This window comes from Chanos chanos, chromosome 4 (genome assembly GCF_902362185.1).
Source record: "Chanos chanos chromosome 4, fChaCha1.1, whole genome shotgun sequence".
Taxonomy (NCBI): domain Eukaryota; kingdom Metazoa; phylum Chordata; class Actinopteri; order Gonorynchiformes; family Chanidae; genus Chanos; species Chanos chanos.
In genome coordinates, this window is record NC_044498.1 from 39,032,153 (window position 1) to 39,048,471 (window position 16,319).

Consider the following 16,319-nt stretch of genomic DNA (forward strand, 5'->3'; position numbering starts at 1 on the left):
TTTACTTGGCCTGTTACTATTTTTTTTCTGTTCTCTAGAGATAGCTGACTCCCTTTAGATGTATGTACAAACACCATATGGTTTGTTCTGGGCTGTATATTAGCCATGAATGCTCTCCATATGCAGAGAAGACAGAGTGGACTGGACACATCACAGTGAACTGATACAGCAGAGAAAGAAAGAGAGAGAGAGAGCGAGAGAGAGAGAGAGAGAGAGAGAGAGAGAGAGAGAGAGAGAAAGAGTAATGAATGCAATACTCCCCCAGCTCTCCGAACAGCACTCAGATTGCACTGAGACTTTCATTGACAGAGGTGAAGAAAATCTTCCTCACCTCCTCAAATTGGCAGATTCCACACGTTTGGCCATCAGCCTCGAAACCAGTGTGGCTGTGGTTCTCTCGACTCTCTCTCTCCTCCTTATTCTACCTCAGGGGAATACCCCATTGCTCAGACCCATCCTCTGGGATAAATTCCCATTCCTCTTATCTCTTCTGAAAGCAGTGGCCCAGGCGAGGGTTTCGGGCTGAGGTGGTGCAGGCAGAACAGGGACAGGTCCTATAATAAAGCTTCTTTTGTCAGAGAAGGGAGGAGAAGCTTTTCTCCGGCTTAATAAAGGAGGATGCAAGTGTCTCCGAGATAACAGTAATGATGTTGTCCCTGGATGTCTATGACATTGGTGGCATTTGGAGAAAGGGAAAAGACTTGAGGAAGAAAAGAGAGGAAAATAGCTTCTGTCAGTGCTTGTTTGCCTGTCACTATTTTGGAAGGGAAGCACATTTATCCAGAGAGTTGGATAATTAGAGATGCATAGCATTTTTTTTCTTTCCTTTTTCATACAGGACAATAAAAAAAAGACTATACAGTTTTGATTGTTTGTTTTGTGTTTGTTTGTTTGTTTGTTTGTTTGTTTGTTTGTTTGTTTTTTTTCTCTCTGTCTCCAATTCGGTGACGGATGAGTCGCACTGCTTGTGAAAAGATATGAAAATTATTGATGCTGAAAGTTCAGCGAGAGGACAAACCACGTCCATATCACTCACAACCAAACATCAGCTGTTGAAAGGAACTGAAAAGATTCTATCATTTCACTTTGCGAGATATCTGTGAACAGTACTCGCAAAAAATATATATGTTCCTTTAGTAGCCACGCTCTATTTTTTTTTTTTTTATTACGTTTTAACAAGATTATTAAACTGAACACCCTGTCCCGATCGCCCACACTGACTACAGCCTCCCACTCATTTCTCAGAAACACAGTTTAACCTTCTCCGCACTAATTCCTAATGATTCACTGAAAACCTAATAAGAACTGTCAGTGCAATCTGACCTTTTCTGTTGGTATCAGAGCCAACACAAGCAAAGTGATGGTAATCAGGATAATGAGGTGTTAACAACGCTTACACATACACATGCACATGCACATACACATACGCATACACACATGCATACACATACACACACACACGCACACACACACACACGCATACACACAAACACACACACACACAATCCTCTTTTACCTTATCTTGGCCTCTCACCACATGTACAGCAGATACATGCAGAGATGGCAGTGGTAGCTCATACGGTTGCAGAGGGCTGTTAGAGATCACTGACAGTATGCTCATTTTTGTGTTGATAGCCCTTGAAGAAGTCAATATCATTTTGTCTGCTGTTAACCTAAACTAGAACATTGATATGTTTCTGAAGAAGACTTGTATCACCAGTGCAGCAGACACATTTCTTTGACACTCAATCTCTTCCTTCTTGGTGGGGAAGCTCTTTGCCGAGAGTCTAAGTACAGCCTGACAATGCTCCCATTCTGATTCAACAATTCAAGTATATTGCATGAGGCAGATAAAGAGAGAGAGAGAGAGAGAGAGAGAGAAAGCAGGTTCAAAAATTCATACTTGTTCAAAAATGAAAGAAAGACTGAAAACTGTGAGCCTTTCAGAGGATGCAAAAATGTTTTCGGAGCAGAAAGTGCCAGAATGTGTCAGAAATTTCCCATATAGCAGGACTAGAGCAGGCGGGTGGCCCACAGCATGTACTAGCAACATGACACTTTTACTGCATAACCTTTCACTAAAAAAAGCAATTCTCTGAGTTACATGCACTCATTTGTTGTGGCTCCATGGTGATTACAAGCTTCATACATTTCAAATTCCACTCTTTTTGTCATGAGTGTATGCCTAAGGCATTGAGTCTTTTGGAGCAGAATTAATATTCATAAACCTACTTGAAAGGTCAGAAATGAATGATGGCCTGTGGTTTTTAATTAAAAGGTTGGTTAAATGTTGACCGTACGTTACTACAGCTGTACTTTCGATCTTTTTTTTCGAACATGTTCCCTCCCTACATTCAAATGCGCACTGTCAGGACATTCGGGGCACCTAATTAGCACAATTGTGTACCAGTTTTCTGGGCAGGTCTCAGACCTAGAGGAAACAGATCTTATTGCTTTGCTAGATGCTATAAATTCACACTTTACCACACACTGTGTCCTCTTCACGGCATTGAAATAAATGTGCCCATACAAAGGTAAAAAACTAAAGTACACTTAATTAGGTATAATATTGTTGAAATGAATGAATTAATCAATGTGATGCAATCATTAATGTTACTTATGCAAATGTTTCTGATATATATGACAGCTGTAGTGGTGTCTCCGGCATGTGTGTGATGTAACATTATTCTGGTGCCTATCACTTCTCAAGAACATTTTAAAATATCAATACATCACAAATCAGGCAGGTGACAATCATACTCAAATATTAAACACACTCCCAAAGAACTATACAAACCAAGGACTTCACATGTCTAATCTTGTATAAGAATAAGATTTTTTTTTGTTACAAATTCTTTCAGAAAAAAAAAATCTACCTCAGTACTGTACAGCAGGAAACCAACTTCGGCAACAGAGTTTAACTCATAAATAACTGAGAACCCCCCCCCCACCCCCCCCACGGAAGACACAGGTTACAAAATACCACAAAGGTCTCCATGGAGATGAAGGTATTAACCCTGGGCTGGTGGAAATAAGAGAATAGATGAAAGGTAAGACACAGCTGTTGCATCCTCTCTCTCATGTCTACACATGAGAGCTCTCCTTGATTTTTGCCATACAGATCTGGCTGTGGCATTTCATTTTCTTTCCTCAGCGCCCTCAGAATCTCCCAGCTCAGTGGCAGGCTCACACTGTAATCACCGACAGATGCCACCATTAGGGTACGCCATTCCGGTTTAATCTAAATGATTTTATTTTTCCACTAGAAATAGTCGGCATACCACCTGTTCTTTGACTACATCAGCCCCTCAGAATGGCAGAAAATAAAATTTTGTCTTTCTCTAATACAATTTTTCCAACATTATTTATTTCATTTCTCCGTTTTTGTTCCAGATGCACATTTATGATTGATTGGTAGTGTGCTGGTTGACTGTAGTTGCAAAGCAAATTTTGGTAATATGTTTCTACATACAAAAGCGCTATTAATCTCTTTTTTGGACGTTTACTCTTCTTATATTAAAGCTGGAATTTTAAACCCCATGTCCCAATCATGGCATTACCCTGGTGTGGAGGTTGAAGACTACAGCAGACACCCTCTGATACCTGCAAAGTCAACCACTACTTCTATTCTTCTTTTTACTTCAAGCTAACTTAGCACATGTAGAGGTCCACCTTTATCACCTGGATTCACCTGCTAAGGTGCCCAATGGGTACTAGGAGTCTTTGAAGAATGATGGTAGATCAAGTACCCTAACTGGCCGATCCTCCAGTTAGCCAGGAAGTGAAATTGCAGCTTTAAGACCCAGTGACCACAATGATGGTGACCACAGTGTAATTTCATGCATTACTTGGTGACTGCCTACATAATGAATGATTTTGGATCTCAATGCTTCATGCACCTTACTCGGACAGTGAGATCGCTGACCTTTGACACTTACCTGAATGATGAACTAACTATCTTGGCTGTGGGGTGAAAGGCATCCTTCTGTCATAACACTGGTGAACTTTGTTTTGGAGTGAGAGCCAATGGTGCAAAAAATACTGTAAATTTCATGGAATATACAAAAAAAAACCCAGCAAAAAAAAACTAACACACATAAAAGTTCTTCAAGAAGCAGTTTACAGTCATTGCTGTTCCATTTACTACATTTTTAAAGTCTTATATATAATTTGAGGGTTATCACGTAAATTCACTCATTCAACATCACGATTTACTTTAATAATGATATACATAGTTTTAAAAAAATCCTAAAGAGTCTATAGAAGGCAATACATTTTGTATCTTAAAGTATTAAATGCAATCCCACCAGGCCTTAGCTCTCAGAATACCAACCATTTTCCTCCTTCTATCACAAATTTAGCACTGTGCATAGAAGGAGGGACGGCAGGCTGATTTAGCATGGAACAGTTTGCTGTCAATTTTCTTTGAAGTATTCTCTCATAGCCATGGGACCTGCACATCAGACATCTCCAATGAGATACAAATATAGCTTTTTAATAATGAATGAAGTCACTATTAGGGATACAAGACAGGGGTTGCATTAAAAATTTACCTAAGAACTTTAGCAAGCTATCCATCAATAGGAAACCACACAACAACAGAGCCAAATCAACATGAGCAGACAGTTTAGCTGCTGATTAGTGCACTGTTGCAACTTTATTATTCACACAACATGAAATTATTTTTCAACTGTAACTACATTTACAGTGACATAATGCAAAGTGATAGTGTTAAATAACATCAGTATAGTATAACTTAGTGTTAATTTCTAAGGATATGTTTCCTTAAATTGATATTTATTATTGTGATCATTACAACAATATGCTCTCAGCTCGCATAATAATATTATATTCAATGTCACTCTCATATTTTTCACTCTGTTCAACAGATGTAATTACTTCTTTATAACTTTTTGCTATTTTTCATTTTTCTTAGCACTTTTTTCTCAGCTGACATTCCAAAATGCATTGCATCCTCCATTAATTTTTGGTAACTTAAAAAAATCCCTGAAATGCATTGTATTCCAAAGCAGAGCACTGAAGGATATCTTTGTCAGTATAAAATGTCTTTCTGTTTTTCCGTCTGTCACTTCACCTCTCAACTCTTTCTCTCTCTCCAAATTGGCAAAGATTTCCATGGTGCTGGCTTGGTGTTGCAGCCTACTATTTATATCTCTCTGGCTCTATGGTGTGTGTCCTCTAGAATTGAATTATTGCAGTATGAAGGCTCTGAGATTGAAAGTTGGGTTAGGTTGGCTACCCCTAGTCCCAAATGTGGACTCAGTGCCATTGGTGTGAGACGTATGTCATAAATAACCATATTGAGTCAGGATTTACGCTTTGCAGAACCGTTTCTTCAAAACTAATAATGTTTCATAACAAAACGTCTACCTGGATATTACTGTGCCGTCACGTGACATATGAAAGTCATCAGGTGTGAGCCATAGATCAATTTTCTGTTTTCTTTTTTATTTGTGTGTTTGTTTGCTTGTTTTTTGCAAGAAGGAGTAATATATTTTGGAATCTGTTGATTACCTTTAATATGGGAGAAGACCACATATATATTATCATTTCTCATAGTAACAGGAATTCTCAACTAATTTCAAACATAAAAGAAACATAGAGGTTAACATGTAGGTATCTGTCTGTCAAATCAACTTCATTGATCAGCATGGCTCTGGCCACATTGTCACAACCTGCACCGCCATTTTGGACTTTTAGTTTGCTATGTCTTTGTGCTCTTGCGGTGTCTGTCTCCGCCCATCACCTGTTCCTGTTTGTCTAATTATTAACCTGGTTAATTTCTACCAATCCTGTGTTGCCCTGTTTAGTTCTCCCTCTATTTAAGTCCTAGTGTTTGCCTTGTCTTTTGTCTATTGTTGTTTGTGTGTTTTGCGCACTGTTACGCTGCACCTTTTTGTTATCGGCTTTTGTTATTAGTTTGCACTGTATTTTGATCTTCAGTTCCAGTAAAGTCTTCCGTTTTGTCACTTCAATCATCGTGTCTTTGCACTTGGGTCCTGCACCACACCACCAGCGTGACACACATGTATTTTGACCTGTTAACATTCCTTTTTTAATTTCTCACTTTAAATGGTCAATCCTATAATTGACTAATTGAAAATTACATTAATTTGTTATATACGTTTACAGAGAAAATACAATGTCATATGTTCATTGTGATAGTGAAGTGATTTGAAGGTTAGCCTGTGTTCGCTGCCAAGCAAGCAATACCAGTCATGAAATATGGATCATTGTGTGCATTAGTATTAAATAACTAAAGAAATTTAGAATGCTAACATTAACATGTATCATGTCATATAATATTACATCATGTTATAATTACGAACATGACAGGTTGGCACAGATTAGTGTCTTGAACCTTACCGATAATGCCAACGTGACAGTATGGTCGCCAAGTTTGTCTGAATGTAACAGTCTAAGAACCCAGAACATGCATAACAAATCTGCCTATCAGTCCTTGTCTGTGTTATTATGGTATGCAATATGCAGTTGAAGCAAAAAAAAAACCAAAAGGTCCTCTCACGTATAAGATAACAGAATTGTCAGAGTTAACTAGTGTGCAGAGGCTCTAATGGTAAATGATGTGACCCCTATTCATTTCACCTGTCAGCACAGGGAGTGTCTGAGGAACAGAACCTGTAATCAGGTAAGCAACACAAAAAAGTCTCAAATGACCCCTGTTAATTACTCAATTATGCTTTTATCACAGATCACTTACAATGAATGGAAAAACAAGAGCTTCTACACAGAGACGCAGTCGGAGCATTTCCGTCTCATTAAATCGCTGATGAAAAAGAAGGTTCACACATTACACAACGTCCTCGATCTGAGGGTTGTTTCATAAATGAGGTGTAACTCAGTGTTATTTTTTTAAACAGTAAAATTTGAATATAAGCATTAAAAATAAATTAATAAATAAAACTGTCAAATGTAGAACCCTTGGTGAAAAAATAGAATTTTGGTGTTCTTTGTATTTGTTCACCAACAATTGTTCCTTGGCACCAAAATGCTTCTTATTGGAATCCTTTCTTTATCATACATCATTAGTTTTTAACCTTGGGCTCATTGCTTCAAAAGCATCTTTATACATCTGATATGACAAACAGTGAATTGTATTTAACCTTTTGGAAGAAGAAAGGACATGCCTTAGTGTTTCTTAGAGGTAGGAGAACAGACTCTTAACTATGCACTGGTCTAAACCCTCCATTCATGCTATAATGAGCTTGAGCATTTTTCTACAGGAAAACTTGGTTGCCATGGACGTGTAACTTTTGCTGCATCTTGACAAGACTTCTCTCCATGTGTCTTTTATCAGGGGTAAAATAAATGACATGACATATTGTGCATCCCGCTAATTGATTTCTCACTTCACCTTATGTGCTCTCTGGATTCTCTTGGCTATCACAATCTTAAAGGAAGAAGTACCCTTTATTCTGATCTGGGAAATGGTTGTAGAAGCTGAATGATGAATGATTTTCCACTGTGAGTGGTAAAAAATAATAATGATAACACTTTGGAAGTCACATGAGTCCTCTTGTGGTCATGTTCCCTTTGTCTCATTCTAACTCCAAGAACATTATATAAACTCACAGTGTCTCCTTTTTCCATCTAAGATCCCATGCTTAGTCAAATAGGAGACACCAGTCACCATATAAGCATGACAAAACATTTTCAATACATAGTCAACAACACAACAAGGCAATCAAAGGAACACATTAACTTTTCGTGGACAGGGAGAAGTCAACATGCATTACAAAAAGAACAGTGTAAATGAAGATGTGTAATCACTTGGATGAAAGAACATCTCAGTCCACGGCAAGGCTTCCAGAGAGAGAGAGAGAGAGAGAGAGAGAGAGAGAGAGAGAGAGAGAGTAAAGAGGAAAAAACCTGCTGAAGTTGGCTGAGGCTCCCAAATGGAGGGATGTTTTCTGTGATGATCTATTTAGCGGATGGAAATGGGAAGACTCAATTGTAATTCAGCCCCAGACTTTAATGGGTGATGCCAGAGCTTGGGGAAAGCAATGAACATGAAATGAGAGGCAGGGTAATGGCTATCTGTGTGTGCTGATCTATATCCTATCACTGCATCTGAGAGACAATTAAGCCAGAGCAGCATTTGTGAAGCTTGGTTACACTCTAGACAGTGTTCACTCTAGACAGTGTTCACTGTTATAGTTAAACATGTATCAGCCTCTCTGACGCACAGTACAAAAAAATAATACAGTTTATTTCAAATTAAACAGCTTAGTGCCAATATCAATCGATGCAAATCACTTTCTGTCTCTCCAATTAATATGCTAAAGGGCTTTTGATATTTACTGTTCTTTTATTTTAACCATTACATTATAGTCTTAAAAAAACTCATTATTTTCTCTGAAGGCATTTTTTTGGAGTGTTAGTCTCTGCCAGATGAGTAATATGTTTACTGACATGTTTGGGCTTAGCATATGTAGCTTTCCTGAGGAGGGAACGCTGTGCCCATCAAATGAACTTCAACCTCTCTGACATATCACACAGTCACTTTCTTTAGGGCCTAAACCTGAAATGGTCTGTGTTTGAGTATATCCCTATAAGCATTCACAATTCATTTATATGTGTTTGGCAGTGAAATAAACAAGCGAACCAAAAAAGCCAGATTTATCAAGCAGCTTTGTAAACTGTAACACAAAAGAGGGGAGAAAAGGAGAACTTCATCCAGTCAAAAAACATTTACATAAAGTGGTTCTTTGTATTTATGCATTTTTGCACTGTGTCCCAGTGTGAATCTGATAAAATCAATAACAACAAAGCTAATGGGCTGTAAGATGGACTGTAATCTGCACTGTGTTCAGACCACCTCAAAATAAAATAAGCACACACACAGATACACAGCGCGCACACACACACACACACACACACACGCACACACACACAGAGAGAGAGAGAGAGAGAGAGAGAGAGAGAGTACTATTTGAAAAGTTTGGCAGAAAACACCACAGACTAATACTCATATGAACAGCATAGACTGTTCAGTGTGTGTTGTGTTTATTTTAATATATCATGACCGTACTTAAATTTTTCTTCCTTTGCAAAAAGATTTCTATCCTCTCATGGAGGATATGAGAGTCAGAGGACAAGAATGGCAGAGCCCAGTGAGATTAAAGAGAGGAGCTTTGATGACAGGTTAAAATGAGAAAAGGGCAGTCAACGCCTTTGGGTTTCCTGGTTGTCTTGAGGGAGATAGTCAGCCTACTAATGCCATCAAATGAGCCAGACACCTCAGTTCAGTTTATGCAGACTGCTTCAGCACAGTTGTTATTTGACATTTTCATTATCTTCATTCCAATAAAAAACAACATTTTGCAACCTTGTGACAGCTAATAATGCTGTGTCAAAGCAAATCAGTCATTCAGTCATACTGTCCCAGTTGATTGAATATTAATGTTGTTTCACAGTACATCAGACAATTCTTCAATTGTCTGAAATAACAGTTCAGTTGCAATATACAACAAGCTGCGATCTGAACTTTGCAAAGAATTCATTTTAGAATAATTGATGCTTTAATGTGGCTCTTCAAATCATTACATTTCATTGTTAAATTTAATGTCAGTGCTCTTGAGTAGTACATATCAAACCACAGAACAAAGGATGAGATATTGGAAAGACTGGTGTACATTAAAAAAAAAAAAGCTGTAACCTCTAAAAAATTCATAAGAGATATTTAAAATGTGTGACCTACATTCTGTGTACAAATAAATAAATAAATAAATAAGTGTTTTGGTAGAAAGGAAAAAAAAAAACTCAACTTGGTAACTGGGACAGAAGAAAAGCCAATAACTTACTAATAGTAAAGGATTTAGATCACATGCTGAGACAGTAATGGATACTAATCCTATTTTTCTCTTCTCCACTCCAGAGAGATTATGTCCTGGACGGCCATGTGCAGTATGTTACTCTTCCTTTAATCTGCACTCACATTGAATCTCTTCCCCCACTGTCTTCTTTACAGCTCCTCTCCCTTTCAAGACAGAACGCCACAAATTTAAATTAAACTCGTATTTTAAAGGTGAGATTATGGTTTCATTCCAGAATATTCAGCTATCTTCATTAAAGCCCTGACAAAAGCGTCTCTCCTTCCCCTGTTCACTTGTTTTTCTGTCTAGTCCTCTTTGCCTTTCCCCCTTTTATTTCTTCCTGCTCATGCGCTCGTTCCGTCCTCTCGACTCTGTCAGGAGACATGGCAGACAGTAGAAAAAGCTAAGACGTGTACCAGAGCTTCACACTGATGCAATGCCTTGCCTCAAAACTTGAATGCATTGATTCCAGGGAGGGAGTCTGGTACAAGGGGGAAAAAAAACAAAAAAAAACCATAATCAACAACAATAGGTCATCTCAGAGAGCTTTTCCTTGCCTCTGTTTTTTTTTTTTTTTTTTTGCACATGCTGTTTGGGAAAAGAGAAAAAGCTTGTTCCAGTTAAAGAGGAAAGCTTTTAAATCTCCCTGTTGAGTTATTATTTATGGATTTCTTTCACGGGCTTTTATGGCGTAGAGGTTCTCTCAGCAAAGCCCTTCGATATTTTTATGTTCCATTTCATTTTAAGGACTCTGTTATCGTTCATTTGTTCCAGTCAAAGAGAATAAACCCATTACACAAACCTGTTGACTTCCCTGCGTAAAAAGATGACCTTTCAGCTGACAAACGAGTGCCTAAACAGAACTTAGCACACTGTCTATTGCAGTTTTAACCTTTTCTCTTATCAGAACTGCAAAGGTCACTCTGTTCATAGCCTGATGACTAAAAGTAGGCGAACTACCTCTTTTCGTGTATTGTATCTCAAAGTGTGAAAATCAGTGAAGAAAACCATTTGTCCTCCATCTTGAAGGATGTGTGTACATGTAGTGTACTACAATATATACATTTGGGGGTGTGTTAGATGCACCTAAAGTACTGTCAGTCGCTTCAAGTGCAAAGTAATTTTTTTTCTTTGAATGGAGCATGGATAAGTGTCTCAGTACTCTTTTTCATACCAAAATTACTTTGTTGACTTAGCTCCTTATGACTTATGCTGATCCTTATACTCCTTATGCTATTAAGAGAGAGAGTGTGTGTGTGTGTGTTTGTCTTCTCTCATCCTCTTCCTTTTTCCTCTGGTTCTCCAGCCAAAAGTCTCTCATCTCCATTTCCCTTCTTCTGGATGCTTCAGGTGGCCCAGCACCAAAGAGCCATCAATACTTAAGGTTTTAAATGAGCCTGACGGGAGAAGCCAAGGCCCTGGCTGATGTGGGTGGATGTGCTAATCAATATTTCACATCAGCTGGCAGTGTGGAGGAGGTGCATTAGTCCAGGACAATGAATCTGAACAGTCTACCACAAAACACAGACAAGCCAAGGTTTGGGACATGTTCAATATTTGAAGCAGCAGAACAGCGGGTATGGTCAAGTTTTAAATAACAGATTTTTGACCTTTTCCTACCCTAAATAGCCCTCAGTCAGAATGAAGAAATTCCCAGCTCCTTTTATGGAATGCCAGACGATACAATACAATGGGATGTAGGGAATTTTAGCAAAAGAGAGAGTCTAAGAATGGACTTTAATAGTATTTTTGGTCAAAATATCATTCATAGACTTTCAGATTAATGCAAATGCCAATTTATGATTGTCATTACAAGCATCAGCACTGGGCATAATTAAGAGACCCATCATTATATCTACAGCATGTCCTGTGCATACAAGCATAGTCCAGTGCAAACAACATGAGCTGAGTTCTCAGATATAATTATTGTTTTTTGGGGTTTTTGCATAACAACAACACATATATGCCTGTGATAAGAAGAAGAAGAAGAAGAAGAAGAAGAAGAAGAAGAAGAAGAATACAAACATTCTGTGATGTTTTAATCTTGTAAGTAACCCATTAACCAAGTGACAATAAGCACAATTCAGAATTCATTATTATCAATCAAGTCCCCTTTATCATTTAAGTGGTGATACCGCCCACCCCTCCCACAGGGATATTTCATCATAATCAAATGACAGGATCAAGCCGTTAACAGAATTGGCTTTAGCTCAGCCTCTGTGGTTATTGGACTTTATTGAAAAGAGTGGGAGCAACAAACATTACCTCTCTCAGCCCACAGCAATTTTCCCGTTACACAAATATGTCAGACTAAAACACAGAGGATGGGGAGCTGTCACAATATAAATGCTCTCTAAGTGATGCAGTCATTCAGCAAGCAGCAAACATACCATTCTCCATTCTGTCTCTCATCACTTGTGACAAAGGGTCACCTTAGATAAATGGAGAACTTGCAGTGAGAAGATGAATAGCCGATGTTATGCCAGTTCATGCACAAACATCCATTATGAGGGACTGAAATCTCAGTTCCTGTCAATCACCATAAGCGGCCGAAATCTAAAGAACTCAGATATCAGAGTGAGAAGAAAACCTCAAACTATGTAAGAATAAATAGTGAATTATGCGTAGCGATGGGGAAAAAATGGTAGTGAGTCATGTTGACTGTTGTACCGATTCCCCGGGTATTGGAGCAAGAATAAAAGAAGAAGAAAAATAAAATAAAAAGGGAAACCACTGTGTGAATTTAAGTGTAATAGGGGGTACATTCCTTAAGTCTCTCAGTTTCTATACTCATCATTTATATTGTTTGTGAGTCTCCCTTAGCCTGACCATAAAACATTCCTGTTCATCTGAAATTAGAAAAAGAAAGTTCAGCATGAGGAAAGGCTAACACGATTTGAGTGTTCCTGACGCAGCATTCGTTGGTATAAAGCCAAGATGCAGCTCTGACACACTGGCAAGAGTGGGGCTTCCATTTCTCCGCCAACACCCAACGTGTCGCCCTGAGCTGCCCGGAACAGCCTTGTCCTTGGTTGACTTTCATGTGCGAAGACTTCTCTCTTTCCTGGGGTTAAACATCTTTGCAAAAAACTAAGGATGAGACAGTCATCTTCACCAGGTCTAGACACTAAGAGCTAGCTCCTGCCAGAACTGTGCTACCCTAGGGGGAATCTTGCCTACCATTTGCATCCCTGATGGCAGAGTGGTCTAGCTTCTCCGTTGTCTCCATTCTCCCTTCAGGACTGCCCCAGGCAGTGCAAGACAGGAGAGACAGTCTCCATTTATGGTTCAAATCCTTTTTGACCTCCGTGACAGAAAACATTATGAGACAAGGGAAAAGTGCATGACTGTTAAATGTGATATTTAAAAAAGGGAAAATATACGCATTACTGAATATATTTGTTTGCATTATTCCCTTATTTGAATAGCCACAACCTTATTGCCTCATTTTGGTGAAAAGAAGGATGGAAAGGTATATGAACGGGCTAGCAGACAGATTTAAGTGTTGTCCAGTGCAGGCATCATGTTGGTCAATGCCAGAGCCAGGTCCCTGAAGCTCTCTGTGCCGTGTAGTGCTCCTGGGAACTGTGGACGTTTTCATGCTCCTTGCACAATTCACTCCTTATTTACCATCCTGTCCTTCTAGATCATTCTTACGGGGGATGACTGACAGGGACGGGAGCATATCTTCTTTCTCTGATGCCCTCCCTCGGTCCCCTGATGATTCATCTTTCTTTATCTTTTTATACTTTCCATTTTTTTTCTTTTTTACTGCTTTATCTATTCCACATGGATATAAGAAATTTTTCCAAAGACTTTCTCACTTACTCATAAACCTATTCTAAAGTTGGTTGAACTTAACAGAAGTCCCTGAACTTTTTAATGTGGGGGCTTTGTCATGTGAGTTTTACCATGTAGTGAGGAGCGCCTGAATTTCAAATTTTAAAAATGTCAGACAAACCAGACTGGATTGGATAGCACTCCATAAAAAGATTAAGATGTTTCTCGATTACTAGTCATCCACATCTTATAGCTTTTTGAAAATACGGTATGCATCAGAGCTATTTTTCTAAGTCACTATATCTGGAATTGTAATTGTTAACTGAGTACATTTAACTGAGTCTTCATTTTTCTGTTCTGGTTGTTCAACATTATGTTCATATTAAAACAGTGTTTTATATAACAGTATCAGTGAAAGGAAAATCAGACCAGATAATGGAATAAGTTACTCATTGTACATAAACGTAACTGATCTTTAAAGGCTTCAGGTCGGTGATTTAAAACATTAAGGAAACCCTCTATTTCCTCTCAAACTACTCACAGCATCACCTCTACTGTAGATGTGGTGTCTATGAGCAATCTGAAGACCAAACACATTTGAGGGAACAAACACATTTGCTCAAAGAGTAAAGGCTCATTTAAAAGTATTGAAACTAGGCCCAACAAATTCCATAGTTTTATGGTAATTTTCTGTTCAGGAAAGTCAGCTGAACCAGCACATTTTCAGAACATTTTCTGCACTGCTCAGTTAAGGAACCCAGGGTCAAAGTGCTAATAAAACCCATAAATAGAATAAGCAGTCCCTCCGGTCATGTGCATGTGATGAAATTTGCAAAAATTGTGAGTTGCTCAGCAGGTTTTAAAACTTTGCAACTTTCAAAAAGCTGTATTTGTTTGTCTCTTGAATGCTTCATATGGTTGAGGCTGTGTGCATTAAATAGGACTGTGCAGAAATGCACCACACACTGGTAACTCAAGGGGCACTTAGTCGCATTCCCATGGCTAGTGATGTGGCAAACTCACTCCCACTGCTATGCAACACTGTTAATTTGGTGCTTATACAGTTGCAAGTGGAGTGGAGTGAATGGCAGTCTTTCCCTGGAATATTGTGTCACTTGATAATAGTATTGTTGTATGAACAGATTTGATGAGTTCACATTTGCTAGGGAAAAAATATGTCACTATCCCTGGTTGAGGGTGCTGCCATGCAAGAGAGTGAGAGTAAAATTAGAAACTGCTCATCTGTAAGCTCCGTAAATTCTCTTGGATTTGTCATATTCTCTCTCTCTTTGTCTCTCTCTGTCTCTCTCTGTCTCTGTCTCTCTCTCTCTGTCTCTGTCTCACTCTCTCTGTCTCTGTCTCTCTCTGTCTCTCTCTCTCTCTCTCTCTCTCTCTCTCTCCCCATCGTCTATCTCTGGCCTTGGAGGGTGTATCTCAGTGGCCAGCCGTTCAGCACTTATCATCTGCATCATTTCCCCTTTCCATTCCCCAGTGTGTGTTCTCTCTCTCTCTCTCTCTCTCTCTCTCTCTCTCTCTCCCCCTCTCTGTGTCTCCCTCTTTCTCTCTCTCTGTCTCTCCCTCTCTCTCTCCTTTGACCCATGCCATCCATTCCCAATAAAACACTCTACAATATTACACAGGGAGAAATACAGAAAGGGGAGGTGGGGAGATGGGAGGTGAATGCAGCACAGGATAAAAGGATTTCAAGTCTCCTGGGTGGCATAAACTCCTCCTATTTGTTTCCTACCCTCTCCTACCTTTTGTTTCTTTTCTTTCCCATGGACATGGGCTTTACATTTTTGTGTTGAAGTAAGGGGTGGTTTTTCCTCTGCATTAGACATAGAAAATAAGAAAAATTAGTTTGAGAGTATGTCTATTGTAAATTCATATACACTGGCAGTGCCTGTGTAATCCTGTAACCTGTACGATGACAGGTTCTCTGTCTCTTGGGAGCCTCTTACCGACCAGACTCTGACCATGATGGAAGAAGTGAGTTTCAGTCTTAGCACTTAAACCGTAGGGAAGCCCAAGGGCAGAGGAGTAAAACCACCTGTTCCAGAGGCCAATGTTAAAGAAAGGTCCAAGGCGCCATATCGTTCCCACAGGGCTAATGATAATGTAGACCTGGGCAGTAGCCAACATCAGTGCATCAGAAAAAGGTTATATTCACTTTGGTTTGTTTCCATAATGGCATTCCATTAAAATCATTAATGTCGGTTTTACCGTGGTTCATAGATGTAGTCTATTTTGCTCCATTTTTCTTCCTTATTGGTTCCCAAATATACAGGTAAGTTATCTGTCCTTGGCATGAATATTCAGACAAAAATGCTCTTTCATAGCAGCTTGTGTAAGCTTGGAATATGTTTAAACTAAAAATATAAGCACATGACAGGATAGAACACAAGAATATGAAACGACAGGGGAAGATGGTGAAATCCCTTCTGTAAATGTGCTCAGCTGGAGCTCTTCCTCTTTTCAAATCAGATCTGTACTGCACTCTAATGGTCAAACAGAGAAATTGCATGACATATAGAGTGGAAACATATTAAGGTTTTAGCGAAAAAATCTTCAGAGTTTCAAGTTGCAATGAAATGCATGATATCATATGAATTACAGTAACACACACACACACACACACACACACACACACACACACATGTTTATATACATATATGTGCATAT